Genomic DNA, 25874 nt, shown 5'->3' on the forward strand with positions numbered 1-25874 from the left:
ACACCTCCTCCAGTTTCTAGAAGACAGGATTAAAACCTTGGCCGCATTTAAGATGGTGAACTAGACACTTTTTTATTTGACATAAGTGGAAAAGAGGAACATCTCTGGCTTAAATGGGGGCACCACTCTCAAAATCACCACCATCACCAAATGGATAGCCTGCCAATAAAGGGTCTTGGACAAGACCACCATATATGCAGATTCTATCCCACTCTAACCTCACCAACACACTGCAGAAGTATTTTGTAAAAAATCCCGTGTAGAATGTTTTGCATTTTGTCCCAATGAGTGTGTACCTTTACAGTTTGCTTCTTGATAACAAGAGCAGATTGAGCTCTAGTATGAAAGAAGCAACATCTTATCCCTCAAGGATTCTGCAATGAGTTCCCCTAATTCATGCTTCCATCTAATTTTACATGGCAGAGTATTCAGGGACAACTGTAACTGTCATGCCCTGAGCTCTGTCCTGGTGCCATCACAGTCTTCATGGTGCTCGACATCCTCCCTGCATGGTTCTCGCTGTGCACAATGATATTACAAGTCATTCTATCGTCGATCATGATACGGAATGCCGTATTACTTCTTCCCATATGCACACCACAACTTGCCTCATATGTGGATGCACAACCAAACTGCATCACCCCTAAGGCTCTGGTCACATACACTTTGGCAATAAAGTGCCACCTGGGCCTTTTTATAGCCCTTTTGATCTCAGTTCCCCACCCAGTCATGGTTACAGGGTGCATTCTTCTTTTAGTGTGTTTTTCTGATATTGACTTAGCTCTATGTATTTCGATTACGCTGATTTCTGGAATGCTTGGCCTTGGCTCTATTTTACTCTTTTATCCGATATTCTCCAAACCTTGACATTGGCCTATATCTTTATTTTCTTGGCTCCCTGTAGACTATATTCCATACATTTATACTTTAAGCCCGGCCTTTCTAAGGTCTGACAACATATTCTATCTCAGAACAGGGTACTAGTTGTTTCATTGTTCGTTGAGGAATTTGTCTTTGACAATATCATAGAGTACAAAATAGACACCCACATAAAATGCCTCAAATGATGTCAAGGATTGTAAAAAAAAGAGAAACGTGACCCAAGGCATGCACAAACCTTTCAAGTTGCGCACAAAGAAACTGAACCAACCCCGAAGGAGCGCCCTCTGTCAGCTGCATCATTGAGACCCTTCGAATTGCATACCTGACTAACTCAAACCTAGACACATGCAACAGATACATAGCAATAAAGCATTTATTGGGAGAAAATAAAGCGTGAAAATAAAACTGTGATCTCGAGATATAAGGATGATTCCATGCTCTGATCTATACAGACATAAGTATTCTGGGATTTGTTCATTAAATCAGGGAGGAAATAGACAACAAAAATAGGAAAAATAGTATAAAAGTAAAAATTCTCCAATTCAGCTATTTTTCAAAAGAGCCATATTGATGTAAGATTTCCAAATCCCGGAGGCCGGGCTGGGATGCCGAAGCAGATGGATGCCATATTACAGAGCTATTTTCTCAAGCCCCTAAATTCTTCCAAAATTACACTTCTCTAGCGAACTTACATTTAAAATATTGCCGGATCTGCTTGGGAGAACACTCCGGCATTAATTAGATTCCCATGTCTGCCTGTTTGCTGCCGGAATGAAGAGATGCCAGTGGTTTGGGCCTAGGCCAAGTTCCAGACTGAGCTCACTGGAGTCCTGCATTCCACAAGTGATACCTACCCTCTGCCAAGGAAACATAGAATGTGACGGCAGATAAGAACCATTCAGCCCATCTAGTCTGCCCAATTTTCTAAATACTTTCATTAGTCCCTGGCCTTATCTTTGCCCCTCTAATTTAAGACTATGCCCTCTTGTTGTGGTAGTTTTTCTTCTTTTAAATATAGTCTCCTCCTTTTAAATATAGTCTCCTTCTTTACTGTGTTGATTTCTCTCCTCCTTTTAAATATAGTCTCCTCCTTTACTGTGTTGATTCCCTTTATGTATTTAAATGTTTCGATCATATCCCCCCTGTCTCGTCTTTCCTCCAAGCTATACATGTTAAGATCCTTTAACCTTTCCTGGTAAGTTTTATCATGCAATCCATGAACCAGTTCAGTAGCCCTTCTCTGAACTCTCTCTAAAGTATCAATATCCTTCTGAAGATACGGTCTCTAGTACTGCATTCAATACTCCAAGTGAGGTCTCACCAGTGTTCTGTACAATGGCATGAGCACTTCTCTCTTTCTACTGCTAATACCTCTCCCTATACAACCAAGCATTCTGCTAGCATTTCCTGCTGCTCTATTACATTGCCTGCCTACCTTTAAGTCATCAGAAATAATCACCCCTAAGGAGGGTGTGTCTAAGTGGAAGAAGCTGCAACTAACAAGTCACAGCCCTGATTCCCCCTGATCTGCAGAGGTTATCCTGGCCTTCTGCTTTCAGTTCACATTAAAGTTGGACTCTCTCAGTTTATATTTCTGGATGACCATCTTTCCATAAGTGGCTGCCTACAAATATATCCGCCTGCAAAATGATACAGAGATACAAGCATCTTTTCTCCTGAGGATGTTAAGTCACTGTCTTGGAAGCTTCCTTACCTGGTGTCCCTTCTCTGACCTCCTGCTTATTTGGAACCAGCCTGACACCTTAAGCAGTGGTATCTGAACGCACAAGGGATGATACTACAATGTAATGCCCTTGAGGGCTGCTGTTCCAATGTTGCGGTGCCGGGACTGGGCCTGGCCATGTGCAAGGTACTCATGTCTCATGTGGGTTTTCAGGGGGACAGAGAAAATTGCCCCGTCACCATGAGCCCCGAGGGACTGGGCCGAGAAGGCTTCCGGCACATCTACCATGATGGAATACGGAAGAGACTTGTGGCGGTGCCTATGCTGCCCTATTGAGGTTCTGATGGCAAGGTGGTGTTACAGAGACAGGCAGTTCTAAAGACTCTAAGTGGGGGAGGGGGCTTTTTGACTGGGCCTGCAGTGGAACCTCTGGTGTTAGGCTTGGCCCGGTCAAAGGGGGCACCCTGTAGCTAGTTTGTGTACATCTATTACATTTTAACTGTTTTGAGTGGTGAAGGAGGTCTGGAGGGGAAATCAAGGTCACGTGTGCTTTATACAAGGTCCTTGGGGTGCTGGGATAAATTACCACTGATGCCCATATTAGGGACTTCACATATTCTCTCTCTGGCAGCGTTTGTGTGGGGTTCTGGAAAGTTACAATTCGTTTTGTTTTTTCTCATTAGAACGTAAACATTTTTGGCTCGTAAATGTCTGCTTATGCATCCAAATTCGCTCTTACAGAGAGAGGGATCTATACTATGGTATTGACCCTTGCTGTTTTGCCACCATGTTTTACGTCCACACACTCCTGCACATCTGATGCTGTAACTATACATTCTACCACCCCCTAGTATCTCCCTTTAGCATATATATATATACAAAAATGTATATAAAAAGGATGCATTCTCCGGTCTTCCAAAGTTATAAAGTTTTTATTCCATTAAATAGTGTGTAGTAAGATGATATATATATTCACATTTTTTTTCTATTCATGAGCCTTTGGAACTTGTCAAAGTTAAGTGGCAAAGTTTCACTACAATGTTTTGTGCAATATTAATATGCTACATTCGCACTTTCCTGCACATATCATGCTGCAATTCCATGTACCTTATCACTTACTGATATCTCTCCATATATATGCTGTAAAGTCATATATCCAATTGTTCTTTGGTTATTCTTTGTATTCATTAGCTTATTGCAAAATGTCTTTATTATACGGCAAAGTTTCAATACTAATATGGGCGACAGGGGGGTTACATGGTGTGGAGGAGGGGGTGACATGGTGTGGAGAGGGGGGTTAACATGGTATGGAGGAGGGGGGTTACATGGTGGGAATGAGGGGGGTGATATGGTGGGCAGGAGGGGGTGTGACATGGTGGGAAGGAGGGAGTGACATGGTGGGAAGGAAGGGGGTGACATGCTGTGGAGGAGGGGGTGACATGGTGGGAAGGAGGGGGTGACATGGTGTGGAGGAGGGGAGTGACATGTTGTGAAGGAGGGGGGTGACATGGTGTGAAGGTGGGTGACATGGTGTGAAATAGGGGGTGACATGGCATGGAGGAGGGGGTGACATGGTGTGGAGGAGGGGGTGACATGGTGTGAAGGAAGGTGGTGACATGGTGTGGAGGAGGGGGTGACATGGTGTAGAGGGGGGTGACATGGTGTTGAGGAGGGGGTGACATGGTGTGGAGGGGGGCTGACATGCTGTGGAGGAGGGGGTGACATGGTGGGAAGGACTGGGGTGACATGGTGGGAAGGGGGGGTTACATGTTGTGAAGGAGGGGGGTTTCATGGTGTGAAGGGGGGGGTGACATGGTGTGAAGGTGGGTGACATGGTGGAAAGGAGGTGGGTGACATGGCGTGGAGGAGGGGGGTTGACTTGGCGTGGAGGAGGGGGGTCACATGGTGTGAAGGAAGGGATTACATGGTGTGGAGGAGGGGGGTGACATGGCGTGGAGGGGGTGACATGGTGTGGAGGAGGGGGGTGACATGGTGTCGAGGAAGGGGGTGTCATGGTGGGAAGGAGTGGGGGTAACATGGTGGGAAGGAGGGGGATGACATGGTGTGGAGTGGGGGGTGACATGGTGGGAAGAAGGTGGGGTGACATGGTGGGAAGGAGGGGGGTGACATGGTGTGGAGGAGGGTGGGTGACGTGGTGTGGAGGAGGGGGAGTAACATGGTGTGAAGGAAGGGGATGACATGGTGTCGAGGAAGGGGGTGACGTGGTGTGGTGGAGGGGGGTGACATAGTGTGGAGGAGGGGGGGTGACATGGTGTGAAGGAAGGAGGTGACATGGTGTCGAGGAAGGGGGTGACATGGTGTGGAGGTAGGATTTAGGCGGCTGTCTAAATCGCCTAATTAGAGAGCCACCACTGATGTGCCATAATAAACATTGAATATATATATATTTTTTTAAATAAGAAAAGTCCCTTGCCGTTATCCTACATTAATATTTTTGTAAATAAACTAATAAGTTCTCAATTCATCACAACCTACTGCTTTATGAAGAAATATCTTGGAATTTATTGCTGTTTAGATGAGTATATAGGAATACTTTTGTACGTGGGATTTTAACATTCTGCTGGGAAATGAGTAGAAAGGTGAAACTAGTGTTTGAAGTTTAGTTTAATCAATCAGATTTTCAAATTATGAAATAATTTGACTTTGCTGTAAATCAGGGGCAAAAACATACATTGACAAATGTACTGCAATGGTGGATTCTTGAGTGGTTAACCCACGCTGGTAATATAATATCTGCACATCAGAGAGGACAACAGTATCTGGTGGATCCATTATCATAGAGAGAGTAGAAAACAAACTCATAAATCTCTAGCCTGCCAGCAGGGATCCTGGCTACTTCCTCCTGGGGTCTTAGTTTATACACATAGGAATGGTTTATGTAAACATTGTGAACAATCTGAATGGTGGAACTGCATGTTCCATGATGCTTAGCAATTTTTAAAGACATGAGTAATCCAGGTGGCTGAGGGTTGCACGAGTTAGCACAACTACAGAGTTTTGTGTTGGCTACATATTTACAACATTTGGCTCGTCCAGGACAGATGAATAGGATTTGCCCACAAGTCTTCTCTTCACCTCTTGTATCCAACAACATTATTTTATCTGTTAGTTACATACTACTATTCATCCACAAGTATAATTGAAAAGCACGGAAAGATACGTTGATACTTTAAAAATGACAATAATAGTAATATGCAGGTAGGTAATGGAGGGTCTTCAAAAAATAGTTTCTCTTTAATAACTTTTTCTAGTATGGTAGAAAAAATAAATCTGATACAATTTGAAGCCTCAGCTGGGCTTTTGCAGCTAGCTTGGCATTGCTTTGGCAATTGTCTTGCCCTCTAACTGTTGTACCCTGTGTGCTAATAGAATTATTAAAAATAACCAGTTAGTTATTGGAAATCAGTGCAAGCTGAAAAATGCCTCCCCATGGGGTAAGGGAGTTCCAGATAGGTATGAGTGGCAGGATTTAGCCTCTCTCTCTAATCTGAAACACTCCCATCTTGAAAAGGCATAACCTTAAAGGGACACTCCGAATCCCTGAAGTACTTGCATGGTGAATAGCTTTATGTGTGAAGAGTGTGTCCTATTTTTTTTCATTTTGCAAAAAGTGCAGATTTCAATAGAAATTGACACTTTTATAAATTAACCTTATTACTCCCCCTTGGCTTTCAAGCAGACATTAGGCCCTGTTTCTTCCTGGTCTGGTTAGCTCAGTGGGGACAAACCCAAGAGGTAGCAATTGCCCAGAGTATCTGCCTTGCAAATACTTCTCATTGAGCTATATTGGGAAGTCTGTGATTGGACACCAGAAATCCTGGGCATAGCTGGAAGGTCTCCTGGTTTTATAAGCTGTTTTTAAATATACCCCGAATGAAAATAAAAATGGGGTATATCTACTTACAGTGATTTTTGTATTTAAGCACTTTAGTGTCCCTTTAATGCACATGTTCAGTCCATCTGCTGTCCAGTTTCCTTCACCTTCAAGTTTCCCGAATGACCTGTGTATTCCAGGCTTATTAACTTCACCAAATCCAGCTCCTTGCTCTTTATTCTGGAATTCACTCTAGTGAAAAAGCGCAATGTAACAAGCGATATAATTGCTGCTAAATCCAAGCATCACTGCTCAGTTCTAACTATTCTTGACCAGTGGTGGAACTAACGTAGAAAGTGCCCTGGTGCTTTGCCAGCTGGTAATCTACCATTTGCCTGTGCTTGCGAGGTTGTATTTGTGAGCAGTGTCTGTGCATTAAATGTAAGTATAGTTTTGTATGGAGTATGTGTTTGTGATGGTATTAGTGTACTTATATGTATTGTTGCCATTTGAATGAGTGGTTTATTTACATGTAATGTTGGTGTACAAATGCAGGTGGGCATGTGTGTGTGGTTTTGGTGTTTGGATGCATGTTTATGTGTAGTGTTGGTGCTTGAATGCAGGGCATATTTGGACATATACACATACACTGCCACATACAAACACAGATACACATACACACTGCCACACACAAATACACTGCCACATACAGACACAGATACTGACACACTGATAGATAGACAAACAGTCAGATGGGGTTGTCAAGAAGCATAGTATAATACATTAAAAATACTTTTTTAAAACACAAACATCAAGCAATACAACTGTGGTATAATGAGGGACTTGCCACAAATGTCCCCCACCATTTGTTAAGGAGCCTTGACTCTTTTCTCTGTCCGCTCATTATGCTTACTATTAAGTGTGACTTTTTTCCCCGTCTTGTACAGTACACTCACTGACAGACATACACTCACTCACTGACAGGCACGCACACAGACATATTTTTATTTGTAGTATGAATGTGTGATGGTATCAGTGTACTTATATGTATTGTTGCCATTTTGAATGAGTGGTTTATTTACATGTAATGATGGTGTACAAATGCAGGTGTGCATATGTGTATAGTGTTGTTTTTTGAATGCATGTTTATGTGTAGTGTTGGTGCTTGAATGCAGGGGAAATATGGGCATATACACATACACTGACATACTGACACAGATACACATACACACTGCCACACACAAATACACTGCCACACACAAATACACTGCCACATACAGACACATTTACTGACATACTGATAGACAAACAGACAGATGGGATTGTCAAGAAGCATAGTATAATGCATAAAAAATACTTTTTAAAACACAAATATCAAGCAATAAAACTGTGGAATAGTGAGGGACTTGACACAAATGTCCCCCACCGTTTGTTAAGGGGTCTTGACTCTTTTCTCTGTCCGCTCATTAGGCTTACTATGAAGTGTGACTTTTTTCCCATCTACAGTACACTTACTGACAGACATAGACTCACTGTCTGACAGGCACACACACAGACATACAGACACACTCACTGACAGACATATAGACACACTCACTGACAGACATACACTCACTCACTGACACACACACACACACACACACACACAGAAACTCACTGACAGACATACACTCACTCACTGACAGACACTCACTCACTGACAGACACTCACTCACTGACAGACACACACAAACAAATACACAGACACTCACTGACAGACACACACACATTGACAGACAGACACACACTGACAGTCAAACACTCACACAGTCACTGACAGACAGACACACACACACACACAGGCAGATACTCACTGACATACATACACTCACTCATTGACAGACACACACACAAACAAACACACTAACTGACAATCAAACACTCATAAACTCACACACTTACTGACACAGACTCAGACATCCAGCCTCCCTACCTCCCTGGGGTCCAGTGTGGGGCAGCTCCTCACTCCTCCAGCGCACTGTTTAGTATGCCAGGAATTACGTCATATTCCAGCTCCCGGCAACACAGAGGGAGGAGTGGGGAAGCTGCAAGAAGAGCCTACCTCACCGCCCACACTGCCATTGCCTGCCTCCTCTCCTCCGGCATTCATTGGCAGATCAGGCACCTGCCATCAGGGTAAGCAGGTGCCTGCTCTGCCATACTGAAGGACAGCTTTGGAGGCGCCCTCAGGTGACCAAATGGCCACCTCTTGGATGTCCTGTGACAGGGCTCCTCTCGGTGCCCCCTTTTCGAGCGCTTGGAGGATCAGCCCGGCGCTGAGGGGGAGGGGTGTGCGGCTCTAGAGCCGCTTGCCCAGGACAGGGGGAGCCCACCAGGAAATATCTCGGTGGGCGTCCCCAGCAGGCTGGCGCCATAGGCGAATGCCTAGTTCGCCTAGCGGTTGCGCCAGCCCTGAGTATGGATTATTTCCTTCAACAAGCAAAGCTTTGAGCCCTCTCTCTCAAGCTGACCTGTTAGATAACCTCATCTTGCCACAATTTGCATTCATGTTCCCGGCATTGATAGATTCTCTTTAAACCTTGCAATACAAAGCAGAAAAGATAATATAGCTGGCTTGTTTCATTAAAGAAGTGTGACGGTTTATTCATAGTCTTTCTTCTGCATGATTTGTGAATGCTATTAAGAATTTTCTTTTATCTATTTTTATACGTAGAAGCAGTTACTACAGTTCCGTTGAAGAGTAAAAAAGTTGGCTTCACATTAAAAGAAATAATACATCTGAGATGTCCCAGAATAGTTTGTGGGAAGATTCACAATTCAGAGAAATGCCATTGCTTAAACCCACAGCAATACCACTGAAACGCTTCTTACTGGAACAATGAAAATCACAAATAATGATTTGTCAAAACACATTTCTCACTACACCTGCGTTCTGAAAGTGATTTAATAAGTAAACTTAAAGCTGGCTGCATGCTTGGCTAACTCTACTTTTCTCTTACATGTGAAAAACTGGATTTTCCTGTAAGACATTCCTATGCAGAAATGTATTTTTGACAAGAAATAACATCTCACTGCCACATATTATTGTGATACTGAAAATAGGAATTATAGTTTAAAGGTGCAGTAAGCCTATTTGCTTTCTACGGGGGAAATTTTGAAAATGGAATGTGGCCGTTTTAAAGGAATAGTCTGATTTCTCTCTGTGACCTTGACTGGATAGGTTCCATGTCACAATGCTGAATTCAGCCATCAAGGTTTAACCCCTTAAGGACACATGACATGTGTGACATGTCATGATTCCCTTTTATTCCAGAAGTTTGGTCCTTAAGGGGTTAATAGGAGGCATTTTCATGAAAAGAACACTCAAAGCACCATAACAACTACAGATTTCTGTGGTGGAAAATGAGAGCCTAAAAGTCTTGTTTCTTGAAAAGTCGTGTTTCGTTCCCTATATGACACATTTTTTTTTAAACACAGGCATGCCGATTCTCTGTCTCATTAGAGATATCTTTGTCAGAAGCTCAAGGAAGCAAGGTGAAAGGTCAGTGTAGGACCTGCCTAGGGGGGTCTGCCTTGACGTTGGCAGGCGGGCATTCCTTCCAATGGCCATTGGAGTAACTAAATGACCTTCATTTGTTTAAATATACATAGGGATTTAGGAGAGAGTGCAGGTAACGTTTTCTTTTGTTTTTACTGTATATATTGGGGCTGGTGTGTGCTGTGGTCATTGCTTCCACCCAGGAGTGATGGGAGAGAGCGCAGGACTTATCTTTTTGTATGACGATTCATTGACTGACATGGGAGAGCAGAAAATACCTTCCACAGAAAGTCCCTCTGCTCTCCTCCCTTAGCAATCACAGCGCATGTGCTTTGGTTGCTATGGAAACACTCAAGCCAGCGCATTTAGCACTGGCTAGGAAATATCAGAGTTTGCAGGAATCTATGATCTGCAAACTTTCTTTGTCTTAGGGATGAGCATAACCACCTAGCAAAGCTAGTGGGTATGCGGCAGCCTCCCAGAGTAAATGCCAGAGCTGAAAAGCTTGCGCTGTGCATCTGCACAGCAACAGCCTTTCAGCCAATCAGGTAATCAGGGAATCCTGATTGCCTCAGATTTTTTAAAATTGGGAAACTGCAGATTGTTAGCACATCCCACAAAGTACTAAGGATAAATATTTCCCACAGTGTACAGGAAACACAAAATAAAACAATTCAAGTTGCCAATTGTACAGGGGAATAAGAAAAATGTTTAATAAATTATGACACAATAAGATAGAATTGAAACTTTGTATGAAACAGCTGAGCTGAAAAACAAGGCAACAATGTATAGCAAAGGAAAGTATCAAATGAACACTGGTACCATTCATCATACATTTCAACAAAATAAGTTCAATAAAGAGAAAAGAAATGTTGTAACAAGTCCCAGCAAACAGATTCTTTATGCAGGGAGTCCATGAGAATATCAAATTGACGAGACTACTAGCATTAGTGATGTACCGAACTGTTTGCTGGCGAATAGTTCCTGGTGAACATAGCGTGTTCACGTTCACCATGGCGGGCAAACACATGCGCGGTTCGATCCGCCCCCTATTCATCATCATTGAGTAAACTTTGACCCTGTGCCTCACGGTCAGCAGACACATTCCAGCAAATTAGCAGCAGACCCTCCCTTCCAGACCCTCCCACCTCCATTTTAGATTTATTCTGAATCTGCATTCTTAGATAGAGGAGGGAAAGGCTGCTCATTTGATAGGGAAATTGATAGCTAGGCTAGGGTATTCAGTGTCCACTACAGTCCTGAAGGACTCATCTGATCTCTGCTGTAAGGACAGCACCCCAAAAAGCCCTTTTTAGGGCTAGAACATCAGTCTGCTTTTTTTTTGTGCCCACTTGCCCAGTGCCACCACTCATATCTGGTGTCACAATAGCTTAAGCTTGCATTTTCACTGTAATAGATTGATTAGCAGTTAGTTGTCTGCAAGCGTCTGGGTGTCAGTCCTTCAGCGTGTACTCTGCCAACCTCTGCAAGTGCACTTTGCCACTCATATCTTGTGTCACAATAGCGTGCCTTTAAAAAGAAAAAACGTTTTTCACTGTAAGCTAATAGCAGTCAGTGTCCTTAAAGCGGGTGTCAGGCCTTCAGCGTGTACTCTGCCAACCTCTGCAAGTGCACTTTGCCACTCATGTCTGGTGTCACTATAGCGTGCCTTTAAAAAGAAAATACGTTTTTCACTGTAAGCTAATAGCAGTCAGTGTCCTTAAAGCGGGTGTCAGGCCTTCAGCATGTACTCTGCCAACCTCTGCAAGTGCACTTTGCCACTCATATCTGGTGTCACAATAGCGTGCCTTTAAAAAGAAAAAAGTTTTTCACTGTAAGCTAATAGCAGTTAGTTGTCTGCAAACGTCTGGGTGTCAGGCCTTCAGTGTGTACTCTGCCAACCTCTGCAAGTGCACATTGCCACTCATATCTGGTGTCACTATAGCTTGCACGCATAGTACCACTAATCCAAAAAATAAATGACAGGCAGAGGCAGGCCACCCCGCAGGGGCCATCGTGGTCGTGGTGCTGTGATTCCCTTTTGCCCTAGAATAATGCCGAGTTTTCAGAGGCCACATACCCTGAACTTAAAAAGTTCTGAGGACATAGTTGACTGGCTAACACAGGACACCCAATCTTCTACAGCTTCCGCTCGGAACCTTGACGCACCATCCTCCTCCAGCTTAGCTTCGGGCACCTCTCAAGATACCACTCACCCGCCTGCCACCACCACCAACACTAGCACCACAGCCGCTTCACTTGGTATGTCAGAGGAGTTATTTACACATCCGTTTGAAGAAATGAGTGATGCGCAACCATTATTGCCAGAGGATGTAGATAACAGGGATATGTCTCAGGCAGGCAGCATTACACACATGGACGTACGGTGTGATGATGATGATGTTGTACCCGCTGCTGCTTCCTTTGCTGAGTTGTCAGATACAAGTGAAGCGGTTGATGATGACAATGCGTCCATGGATGTCACGTGGGTGCCCACTTGGCAAGAAGAAGAACAGGGCGAAAGTTCAGATGGGGAGACAGAGAGGAGGAGGAGACGAGTTGGAAGCAGGGGGGGGTCGTCGCAAGGAGCGAGTGGCACAGTCAGACAGCATGCATCGGCACCCGGGGTCAGCCCGACAGCACGCCAATCAACGCATGCTGTGTCCACCACCAGAATGCCGTCATTGCCGAGCTCAGCAGTGTGGCATTTTTTTTGTGTGTCTGCCTCTGACAACAGCGATGCCATTTGCAACCTGTGTCAAAAGAAACTGAGTCATGGGAAGTCCAACACCCACCTAGGTACAACTGATTTGCGTAGGCACATGATCGCACATCACAAACGCCTATGGGATTAACACATGAGTACAAGCAGCACACAAACTCAAAGCTGCCATCATCCTCCTGGTCCAGCATCTTCAGCCACGTCAACCACTGCTGTCCTCCTTGCCCCCTCTCAACCATCCGCCACTCCGTCTCTCACCTTGAGCAGTTCCCGCTCATCTGCCCACAGTCAGGTGTATGTCAAGGACATGTTTGAGCGTAAGAAGCCAATGTCAGAAAGTCACCCCCTTGCCCAGCGTCTGACAGCTGGCTTGTCTGAACTATTAGCCCGCCAGCTTTTACCATACAAGCTGGTGGAGTCTGAGGCGTTCAAAAAATTTGTGGCTATTGGGATACCGCAGTGGAAGGTACCCGGACGAAATTTCTGTGCACAAAAGGCAATCCCCAACCTGTACTCGATTGTGCAAAAGGTAGTAATGGCATGTCTGGCACACAGTGTTGGGGCAAGGGTCCATCTGACCACTGATACCTGGTCTGCAAAGCATGGTCAGGGCAGGTATATCACCTAAACTGCGCATTGGGTAAACCTGCTGACGGCTGCCAAGCATGGAATGCGTGGCTCTGCAGAGGAGTTGGTGACACCGCCACGACTTGCAGGCAGGCCTGCTACCACCTCCTCTACTCCTCCTACTCCATCCTCTTCCATAACCTCCTCAGCTGAGTCCTCTTCTGCTGCTGCGTCTTGCTCCACATCAACGGCACCCCCCAGCTCCCCAGGTACTATTCCACATCCCGGATACGGCAGTATCACGCCGTCTTGGGTTTGACTTGCTTGAAAGCAGAGAGTCACACCGGACAAGCACTCCTGTCCGCCCTGAATGCACAGGTGGAAAAGTGGCTGACTCTGCAGCAACTGGATATCGGCAAAGTGGTTTGTGACAACGGAACAAATTTGTTGGCGGCATTGAAGTTGGGCAAGTTGACACATGTGCCATGCAGGCCAGGAAGGTGTGTGGCCATTTCAGGCGTTCCTACATGGCCATGGCACACTTTTCAGATATCCAGCGGCGAAACAACATGCCAGTGAGGTGCTTGATTTGCGACAGCCTGACACGTTGGAATTCAACACTACTAATGTTCGACCGCCTGCTCCATCAAGAAAAAGCCGTTAATGAATATTTGTATGACCAGGGTGCTAGGACAGCCTCTGGGGAGCTGGGAATTTTTTTGCCACGTTACTGGACGCTCATGCGCAATGCCTGTAGGCTCATGCGTCCTTTTGAGGAGGTGACAAACCTAGTCAGTCGCACCGAAGGCACCATCAGCGACATCATACCATTTGTTTTCTTCCTGGAGCATGCCCTGTGAAGAGTGCTGGATCAGGCCGTAGATGAGCAGGAAGAGGAAGAGTTGTGGTCACCATCACCACCAGAAACAGCCTTATCAGCATCGATTGCTGGACCTGCGGCAACGCTGGAAGAGGATTGTGAGGAAGAGGAGTCAGAGGAGGAATGTGGCTTTGAAGAGGAGGAGGAAGACTAACCACAACAGGCATCCCAGGGTGCTCGTTGTCACCTATCTGGTACCTGTGGTGTTGTACGTGGCGGGGGGAAGAACATACCTTCATTGAGCTCACTGAGGAGGAGGAACGGGAAATGAGTAGCTCGGCATCCAACCTTGTGCAAATGGGGTCTTTCATGCTGTCGTGCCTGTTGAGGGACCCTCGTATAAAAAGGCTGAAGGAGAACGACCTGTACTGGGTGTCCACGCTACTAGACCCCCGGTATAAGCTGAAAGTGGCGGAAATGTTACCAAATTACAACAAGTCGGAAAGGATGCAGCATTTGCAAAATAAATTAAAAAGTATGCTTTACACAGCGTATAAGGGTGATGTCACAGCACAAAAGGCTGAATAAGCACCAGATAACCTTATGTTTTAGAAAAACAAACTACCACCAGCAGGCAAAACCCTTAACTTGGAGGAGGGTGGGACGGGCGCTATTGCTAGGTGGTTATGCTCATCCCTAAGACAGTTTGCAGATCATAGATTCCTGCAAACTCTGATTTGTCCTCCGGGAGGCATAACCACCTAGCAAAGCTAGTGGGTAGAATAGCACACACCTGGTGGTGGTCCTAAGAAACTGAAGGCATTCAACTTCTGATGGCCTCCAGTAAAATCTAACAAAGGTTTTACTGGACAACCATCTCGCAGCTTTCAAGATAGTAGGGAGAGGTAGGCCCTTTCCTGCTGCTTTAGTAGCCGAGGCTTCCCTAATTGAATGGCTTTTGAACACAGAAACATCAATACCAGCCGAAGACATGGTGGAAAGTATCCAGCCTATAATTGTATTAACCTCGGCTGGACGAAAGGGATTCCTTGATGTAATGAATAATTGACTGATATCATTTCTAAATACAGCAGAAAGTTGAAGGTACGATTGTAACAAACTGACTAAACATAAGCCTGGTTCGGAAGGATCTTGGACCAAGTCCAATTGTACCAGACCAGGAGAAAAATGTCATGGTTTTTTGACTGCCTTTTAGTATAATATGGAAACCTCCCGGGATCCTGGACAACCAAGGATCTGAAATATGGATTTGAGTTAACTCTGCTCGTCTAGCTGCCAGGGCCAAGGACAGCAGAGAAGACAACTTAATAGCAGTCCATCTTAAATGAATTTTAGCATTATCCAAAGACTTTAGGAAATTTAATAAGACATCTACATCCCAAGTAGATGTGTAGCGTGGGGTATATGGGCGGCAGATGGATAACCCTTTTAGTAATCTCAAATACAGGGCATCCTGAGTGAGGTTGGGGATCAGGTTTAACCCCTTAAGGACACATGACATGTGTGACATGTCATGATTCCCTTTTATTCCAGAAGTTTGGTCCTTAAGGGGTTAAAGAAGATCCATAGGTCTTGATTGAACTGACAGATAAACCAGAATGGAACTTAAGGGTAAGAAATTCTAAAGCCAATGGAACGGTATCAGATCCCTGTGTGTTAGACAGAAAAGAAACCTCCCATTCTTTGAATTCCTTGATCATCTTTCTATAACTTACCCTAGTTCTACGTCTTAAAGAAGAGTTAATAATATCCAAGACCTGATCCGATAAAAGGGGATGTGTTAACAGCCTACCAGGGCTGCGATCCACATCAGCTGCAGGAGCTTGAGCAGAAGATCGCTGGTTCCCTGAAAGCAGTCCACTGTCATGCCCAATGGGATTTTGGTTCCCTTGACTAACTGATGGATCAAGGGATACAAGACCAAAGATCTAGAGCCTCTAAACAAAGACCCCTTGATCTTGTGCCCCCTCTGTGGTTTATATAAGCCACCGCTGTCCTGTTGTCAGATTGGACTTTTACCGACGTCGGTAACTGGTTTAGAGGAACTAGGCCCTGGAGAGCTAATTTTATAGCTCATAACTCCAAGATGTTTATATGGAGGTTACTCTCTTGGTCTGACCAAATTCCTCTTATGGCGTTCTGGGCTGTAAACGCACCCCAACCGTGACTTGAGGCATCTGACGTCAGAGTGACTGCCACAGGCTGCTCTAACAGATGACGAGGAAGTGGAATTTCTAACTCCAGAATGGACTTCAATTCTTCTCTGACCTTCTTGGGGAGAAAAAAAATTTGATTCCCAATGGCCGCCCTGTCTTAGTCGATTCCCTAAAAACAGCTGACTTCTTCTGCAAAGTAAGGGGAAATTGTTGTATGCTGGTGTTAAAGCTATTAATTTCCTGATAATCTTTGCTAGGTCTCTCAGGGACCAACTCTGGTGCCTGGGAGAAGAGTTCAGATGTACCAGTAATTTGTTCCATTTGTCTTGAGGGATTCCTAGAGACATAGTCCTGGTGTTCTGTATGAAACCCAGAAAGAGGATGCTTTGAGTGGGAATTAGGACTGATTTCTGTAAATTTACTACAAATCCTAGGTCTTGTAAAAGGGAAGCAAGGTAATCCCTTTGAGAAGCAAGGGCTTCCCCATCTGGGTGCATGAGCTGGATGTCGTCTAGATAGTACAGACACATGAAACCTTTTAGTCTGACATGAGCTATCACTGATTTCATAATTCTGGAGAATGTGTATGGTGCGCTGGATAGGCCAAGCACCATAACGGTCCACTGCCACACTTTTCCTTTCCACTGAAACCTGAGTAAAACGCCTGTGTTTCTTGGCTATGGGGACTGAATGGTAGGCATCTTTTAGGTCTAACTTTATGCAGAAAAAAGCTTTCTGTTCTAAGCCTGGAAGATCTGATAAACCCTCCATCCTGAACCTTTTCCTTTTGATGAAAGCGTTCAGAGACCTCACGTTTAGGACCGGTCTACAGGAACCGTCTGATTTTGGGATTGGGAACAATGGGCTGACCCATCCTGTAATAGACATGTCTGCCAACTCTATCTTCCCTTGACTTAAAGCTAAGGAAAGGGAGGCATCTAGCACTGGATTCATCTCTTTTTGGGATGCAAATTTCTGGACTGGGAACCTTAAAAGGGGGAGTTGTAAACCCCTTTGAAAAATCTTTAGAACCCACTTGTCTGAGGAAATATCCTTCCAATTTAGTGGCATATGAGGAGGCACACTTACTTGAATGCATGGGTTTTCTTTTGGAAGCTGAACAGCCTTTGGAATGCACTCCTCTGCCACCACCTGGGAGCTTGTTTCTTCCACTGTAGTGGCGGTACTGGGCCTGGTGAGAGGCTTCTCGGGATGCTCCAGCAACCCTATAGGGACGATCCTCTGTCCGAAAGGGCTTTTTGTAGTCAGGGACGGACTTCTTGAGTTCTGAAAAGGATCTCCTTGCCTTGTAACGGCCTTTAACTTCCTGAATGAACGAGGGACCGAATAGGTAAGAATCCTCCAAATTTGGGAACTCATGCGATTTGGGGGCTAGACCTGCTGCATGGAGCCATCGGGATCTGCGGATGTTTGATATGTAATTAAAGGATTGGCCAATAATTAGCACTGCCCTGCCAGATGCTGTTAAAAGAGCCATCTTAGATGCCAACAGAGATGAAGCAGAAGGTTTCTGAGCATTGCCTTCTTTTTCTGCCTTATCCAGCATCGGTAATAGTGGGCCCACAGCATCAGCAATTTTGAACTGTATATTGCAAAAAGTCTGGTCTGTGGGATCAGAGGATATGCTGCTCCCTCTGATAGATAACAATGTCTACCTCTGGGGCCATTAAAGCCTGAATGTCCAGGATACCAATGTGGTTCCTGAGGATAAGGTCATCCTCCTTAACCAAGGGGGATCTGAAGGCTAGTTTAGCAAAATCTCTAACCTCAGAATCGTGCTCCATAGCCCATCTGGAGTGAAATAATTTTGATGGGAGAGTCTTTCCTAGGAGACTTACGCTGGCCATCTGAACATTGCATAGCTTCCCTCGCTCAGTGGAAGTTGCTGAACTTACCACTTCCTCGGATTCCCAGTCTATTTCTGGAGAGCCGTATCTGGAACTGGAATGGCTTTGGGAGGAAGAGTGAGCGAACGCTCTAGAAGAGGAAGGAGAGGGACTATCTAGCCTCCAACGAGATTTGTCCTTTTTCTCTGGAAGGTGTTTCTGGTGCTCAAATGAGGGAAACACGCTATTCCTTTTTTGGGGTCCTGTCCCCTTAATTTTATGCTTACTCAAACAAGTATGAGGGGAAGGAGGAGCAGAGAAGTTTTCCTCAGACGAGGAACTGGCAGAAGAGACCAGACGCCTTCCTTTATTCTTTTTATTTAAAACTGGGACCAAATCCTCCTCAGAAGATGAAGAGGATAGATCCCTGGCAAGGAAAGCTCTCTTATGGAGCTTTCTAACATTGATGGGGCTTCCTTTAAGAGAGGCATCCACTAAATATGTGGCAGACACAGAAATAGAGTCCTCCATCAATGATGCCATTTTAAAAATCTGAGGCAATCAGGATTCCCGCGCTCAGCACGGCTCTCCTGATTACCTGATTGGCTGAAAGGCTGTTGCTGTGCAGATGCACAGCACGAGCCTTTTCAGCTCTGGCATTTGACTCCGGGAGGCTGCCGCACCTAGCTTTGCTAGGTGGTTATGCCTCCCGGAGGACAAATAGAAACATAGTGATGTGATGTCACTCCTTTCCAGGAAGTCGGGCTGCCGACCTCATGGAGGAAAAGTGAGTAAATCTTTATATTTTACATTGAAAACACAATGTATCTTTATAATATATGGTATATTCAATGTATATGGAAGCGATTTAAGATAAGTAATTTTTTCCATTACAAGTTCACTTTAAAGGAAGGGCTGTAACAAGGACTCTGTTATATACATTAACTAATTACGGTATCAAAAATATATATTGCTCTTCCTCAGCCGATCTGCAGCCGATTTTCAAAGTGTCCCATTGTTAAACATCTACTAATCCACAATGGGAAAGGAAAAGACTCATATCAACATCGTTGTCATTGGACACGTAGATTCTGGAAAATCCACAACAACTGGACGTCTGATCTACAAATGTGGTGGTATCGATAAGAGAACCATCGTGAAATTCTAAAAGAAAGCTGCTGAGATGGGAAAAGGTTCCTTCAAGTATGCCTGGGTTCAGTATAAGCTGAAGGCTGAGCGTGAGCGTGATCTTACCATTGACATTTCCCTGTGGAAATTTGAGACCAGCAAATACCATGTTACCATCATTGATGCTCCTGGTCACAGAGATTTCATCAAAACATGATCACTGGTACCTCTCAGGCTGACTGTGCAGTCTTGATCGTTGCTGCTGGTGTAGGAGAGTTTGAAGCTGGTATCTCAAAGAATGGACAAACCCGTGAGCATGCTCTATTGGCTTACACTCTTGGTGTAAAGCAGCTCATTGTTGGTGTCAACAAAATGGATTCCACTGAGCCACCATACAGCCAAAAGAGATACGAGGAAATTTGCAAGGAAGTCAGCACATACATCAAGAAGATTGGTTACAACCCAGACACCGTTGCCTTTGTACCCATTTCTGGCTGGAATGGTGACAATATGCTTGAGCCCAGCTCCAATATGCCTTGGTTCAAGGGATGGAAGATCACCAGGAAGGAAGGAAATAGCAGTGGAACTACTCTGCTTGAAGCTCTTGATAGCATTTTGCCACCAAGCTGTTCCACAGACAAACCCCTCCGTCTGCCACTTCAGGATGTGTACAAGATAGGTGGTATTGGCACAGTACCTGTAGGTCATGTGGAAACTGGAGTTCTTAAACCAGGCATGGTGGTTACATTTGCCCCAGTCAATGTAACAACTGAAGTGAAGTCTGTGGAAATGCATCATGAGGCTCTGACTGAGACTTTTCCTGGTGACAACGTTGGTTTCAACGTAAAAAACGTCTCCGACAAGGACATCCGTCGTGGCAATATTGCTGGTGACAGCAAAAATGACCCTCCTCTTGATGCTGGTGGATTTACTGCACAGGTAATCATCCTTAACCACCCAGGTCAAATTGGTGCTGGATATGCCCCTGTGTTGGATTGTCACACAGCCCACATCGCCTGCAAGTTCGCTGAGTTGAAGGAAAAGATTGATCATCATTCTGGTAAGAAACTGGAACACTTACCCAAGTTCCTCAAGTCTGGTGATGCAGCCATCATTGAAATGGTTCCAGGCAAACCTATGTGCGTTGAGAGCTTCACTGACTATCCTCCACTTGGTCGTTTTGCTGTGCGTGACATGAGACAGACTGTTGCTGTTGGTGTCATCAAGGCTGTTGAGAAGAAAGCTGCTGGATCTGGCAAAGTCACAAAATCAGCCCAGAAAACCAAATGAATCTTGCACAAATCACAAACCACCTCAGTCTTAACCAGCGGTGGAAGATTGGTCTCTGAACTGTTTGTACCAATTGGCCATTTAAGTTTAATAGTAAAAGACTGGTTAATGATAACAATGCATCGTAAAAGCTTCAGAAGGAAAGGAATGTTTGTGGACCATTTTGTTTGTGGCAGTTTTTAAGTTATTAGTGTTTTAAATCAGTAACTTTTAAATGGAAACAACTTGACCAAAATCTGTCACCAAATTTGAGACCATTAAACAAAGTTAATGAGAAAATAAATATATATATATATATATATAAATATATATATATATATATATATTTATATATTAGCATTTATTTCAGAGACTTGGTAGACAACCATTTCATAATTAGTTATCCGGTGGAGGAACTTGCCTAGAAGAGCTGAATCAGTCTAAATATGTTGTTTTTCTTATTCTTTTTACCATTTATTCTCCTTGAGCGCAGAGTAAGTAGAATCAAAGTCCTGGTTTCATAGGTGGACAGGTAACATCTAAACAAATATATATCATTATTCAGGCCTTTGTATTGTCGTTTAACATTTAATACTATGCCATTTACATTATGTTTTGATAGTGTTGAAAAATTTCTATGATGTCAATGTCTTGTGAATAGTGATGTCGCGAACATAAAATTTTCCGTTCGCAAACAGCGAACGCGAACTTCCGCAAATTTTCACGAACCGGGCGAACCGCCATAGACTTCAATAGGCAGGCGAATTTTAAAACCCACAGGGACTCTTTCTGGCCACAATAGTGATGGAAAAGTTGTTTCAAGGGGACTAACACCTGGACTGTGGCATGCCGGAGGGGGATCCATGGCAAAACTCCCATGGAAAATTACATCGTTGATGCAGAGTCTGGTTTTAATTCATAAAGGGCATAAATCACCTAACATTCCTAAATTGTTTGCAATAACGTGCTTTAAAACATTAGGTATGATGTTGTATCGATCAGGTAGTGTAAGGGTTACGCCCGCTTCACAGTGACAGACCAAACTCCCCGTTTAACGCACCGCAAACAACCGCAAACAGTCCATTTGCACAACCGCAAACTCCCCATTTGCACAAGGTTGGATACCAAGCTAGCCATGTCCCGTTCCTTGTCCTCACTGATGTCATTGAAGGTCTCTTCCTCCACCCAGCCACGTACAACACCAAGGGTCCCCGAAAGGTGGCAACAAGCCCCCTGTATTTTTTTTTTAAAATGTACACTACTGTTACACCAGATATGAGTTGCAATGGTGTGACACTGTGCCCTGGCAGGCCCTGAAAGGCACACGTGTGAAGGCAACTGACTACTATTATATTACAGTCAAAACTTTTTTTTTTTTATTTTTTTAAATGCAAGCTATTGTGACACCAGATATGAGTGGTGGCACTGGGCAAGTGGGCACAGTATACGCTGTGAGCCTGACACACACGCTGGCAGGCAGGCAACTGCAATTAGATTACACAGAAAAAAACAAACCAAAAAAGCAGACTGATGTTCTAGCCCTAAAAAGGGCTTTTTGGGGGTGCTGTCCTTACAGCAGAGATCAGATGATTCCTTCAGGACTGTAGTGGACACTGAATACACTAGCCTAGCTATCGATTTCCCTATTAAATCAGCAGCAGCTACACTGTCCCTCCTCTCACTAAGAATGCAGCTTCCGGGGGGCAGGGCCTAGCTGTCATGGAGAAAAGACGCACTTCGTGTGAGCTCCCTCAATATCTCACTTTAAGCAGCTATTAACAAGCGAATTTCACCCCAGAAGGGGATGACGCAGCAATGTTACTCCTACCTGACCGACCCGACATGCTTAATAGTGTTCAGCAACTCGACAGAGTCTTACTTACCTCCGCGTGGCAAGTGTGGCCTGGTGCTCACCGGGCGGGAGAGGCGGACGATCTCCTGATCCTGGGATGCCCAGGAGCAGCTACTTCCCGGCAGGAGCTCCATTACCCCCCCCTCGGACCGGTGGGGGTTATCCCGGTCCACCCCTGAGAGACTGTCTGGAGCTAATGGACACACAGAGCACAGCCGCCCAGGCTGACATACTCATCTGTGACCCACCAATATGGCGGCAGCCGCGTGTCCTCCTGGTACCAGCAAAGCATGGCAGGATATTGAGTTTAAGCTGGACAGACTCTGTAATCAATTTTGAAAGCAAATAACAAGCAGGAAGCCCCAACAAGCTCCACCACAGCCCCAACAAGCTCCACCACAGCTAAGCGAAGCAGTCCCCATTAAAATCCACCAACGCAAAAGGTGTCGAAGACGGGACCGGAGGCACAAACAGAAAGTCAGAGCCTGCACCATGTCAAGCACTCGCCTCCACCTTAAGCCACCACAATCCCGCACCGGACGTGAAGCACCACCGGGACAGATCCGACCACCCGACAAAACAAGCTTCCACCACCTCAAGCCGCGAGCCCGACACTCAGCCAGAGACTTGCCTCTGTTGTTCCAGGTATCAGGGACTCCCAGGGTCTGCACCTGGCACCCAGAAGGGATCTGATGAGCACAAGCAGTAAACAGCAGCCTGCCAAGCATGTCCCACTATAGCTGATCCTCCACACCATGCCTTTGATCACATGAACTGCTCTCTGCACATTAACTAATCGTAAAGTAGCAAGCGTTTAAACATGTCATTATTTCACCTCCTAAAGAGTTTATTGACGTAGTTCCTTACATGCCTTTACCTTAACCGTTCATGTATTATGTTATTCACTAGTCTCATCTCATGGGGCGACTCACACTTGATTTATAACTAGAGGTGGAGCTGCTGATAAAAATACACAGTTGATAACGTGCAAGCTACACCCTAAACATGACAGCCATCTTTCACAACAATGTACTGCTATATACTCATACCTTCAGTGCAACTAGCCATGATATACACACGTTAAGCCTAGCATGCTCAAATATAACACACTTCTGTCTAAAAAAAAAAAAAAAAAAAAAAAAAGAAGAATGCTGCTTCAGAATTAATCTAAATTGTATGCTGTCTAGGAGGTGGGAGGGTCTGGGAGGGAGGGCCTGCTGCTGAGTGGCTGGAATGTGTCTGCTGACTGTGAGGTACAGCGTCAAAGTTTACTCAATGATGACGAATAAGGGGCGGACCGAACATCGCATATGTTCGCCATCCGTGGCGAACGCGAACAAGCTATGTTCGCCAGGAACTATTCGTCAGTGAACCGACATCACTACTTGTGAACCGTAAACGTTATTGAATTAATTTAAAATAGAGAAAAAGGATATAGAAAAGATAGGGTGAGAAGAAAAGAAGAAAGAAGATATAAAGATAACAATTAGGGTCCAGATATCTTGCTAAGGTAACATTTGTTGACAATCGAAGTAGAATTTCATAGACAGCATTCCATAACCGTGCTATTTGCAGTTGAACTTTACAAGTAACTGTTTTTGGTTTTAAATGTTTAACAAGTCACAAAATATTGACATGAGTGAGAGAGACAGAAAGTGATCAGACCTTCCCCCACGTTTGTGTAACTGCCAAGTGTTATATGCCTACCCCGTACTTACCCATGATTAGAACTGAGCATCTATAAGAGTGCAATAGTTAATTTATATATGTAACCATTGTTGCTGCGGAGATCTATGGGTTTTTGCCTAACTGCTCCAAAACATGAGATAGTGCTTTTAGCTTATTTGCACACTGACCGCTACTCTGTGATTTTATAGTATTAATCCATGTACTGTCCCTTTACCATCTCCAAAGACTCTGTTGTTAAAGTTTATTGTATGTGTTTTGTGGGAGTTGGGTTTGTAATATAAAAAAACGGTGCATATATATATTTAATTTTTTTAAAAAAAATTTACAGCAGCACAACTGCTTAGAAATGCATGATCTATGTGTTCCTCCCAATTCCAAAATGTTGCTGTATATTTATGGAACCCAACATCAACTAATACTTCAGCAACCTGTAGTGGTTACGGAACTGGATAACCCTTTAACTTACTATATTTTCTGTACATTATTTACTACAGTCTAAAACATCAGTCACTATGGGTTGGAATGAGTAATTAGCAGCAAGTTTGAAAGAGATAGGTTGTTTTTCTTCTTCTTTTTTTTAGCTGTAGAAACATTTGGAGTTGAGTTTGTTGAACCAAATAAATTTGGGCTTTGCAAATCCTTCTTTGGAAAGAGAGCATTCTTCCTTAAAACGTGCAGACTCAGTAATTAACTCCGACGTAGGTCAAGTATCTACAAGGTCAAGAAGCTGAACACATCTGGAGTCACCTACACCCTTGGCATAAATATATTTGGGTCTTGAAAACATACAGCAGAGGTGATTTGAAGAGAGAGCCTTATTAACGCTGACATGCTACAATCCTCTCAAATTCTGGCAATCTACTCTGTGGTAGGTTAGGATTCTTGCAGTGTCGGAAAATAAGCAAAGAAACCCGAGAACGTCATACATACCTGCACGATATTAAATGAAAGGTTTCTTCCTCTCGTGGAAAAGAACTAAAAATAAAAATCTAGGGGCAGTGAAAAAGTCTATTTGTGAAAAGAAAGGAAATAGTTTCTAAATTTTCTGTAAGGCTAGGCATAACTTTCTAAAGATTTTAAATAATTTTCAGCTAAAAATAAGCAAACCGGCTCTAAAACATGATGGTGAAGTCTTACTGCGGGAGGTAAATCAGGAAAGAAAGTGTGCACTTCATTTAAGTGTTTTTATTTTTATTTTTGGGAAGTAGAGTTTTTTGCACTCTTCTGCTAAAGACAAATGAATAACTCTGATGTGTATTGTGCTTTGAAAAGCTACTTACTAACTTATGTATGAAGCTAACCATCAAGCTATAAAAGCCATAACAGCATTATTAAAAGAAGAAAATACCCAAACAATTAAGCACAATGAATAAATAAACAATATTAAAATGTCACTGAGATGGACAAATGTTTTCATTGTTACAGTATATTTACTAGTTGCAGAAGCACAACAGACAAGGAATGTAAAACAGATATTCTATTGGAAAAATTATTTACCAAAAATACAAATATTGTATATTTGGGGAATTAAGAAGATAATTTTATAGAGGAGCTGTCACTTCCAATGACTTCTAATTCCTTACTTACTTATTCCCAATAAATAAAAAATAAATATGAAAAATAAAATTAAATGTATATATCTACACCTCTTCATCCCGTAACTGGGTGCCTTTATCTTCTCTCCTTCTTAAACATTGTCATATGTTCTCTCCTTGGCAGTCAGCACAGAGAAATCTTATTGCAGTATGACGAGGTGATATATACATTTAATTATATTTTTCATATTTTTTATTTATTTTTGGAGTTAAACTGTTAGTTAACTGTTTCACATTTTAAGGTAAGAAAATGCCTGTGACCTCCTCTC

At 43.9% G+C, this 25874-nt stretch overlaps 1 pseudogene; it reads left to right on the forward strand.

Annotated features, from left to right (window-relative positions):
• Positions 1-19078: 19078 nt before the first annotated feature.
• On the forward strand, positions 19079-20773 carry LOC134608420 (elongation factor 1-alpha, somatic form-like; annotated as a pseudogene).
• The last annotated feature ends 5101 nt before the right edge of the window (positions 20774-25874 follow it).

Source organism: Pelobates fuscus, chromosome 4, assembly GCF_036172605.1.
Source record: "Pelobates fuscus isolate aPelFus1 chromosome 4, aPelFus1.pri, whole genome shotgun sequence".
Taxonomy (NCBI): Eukaryota; Metazoa; Chordata; class Amphibia; order Anura; family Pelobatidae; genus Pelobates; species Pelobates fuscus.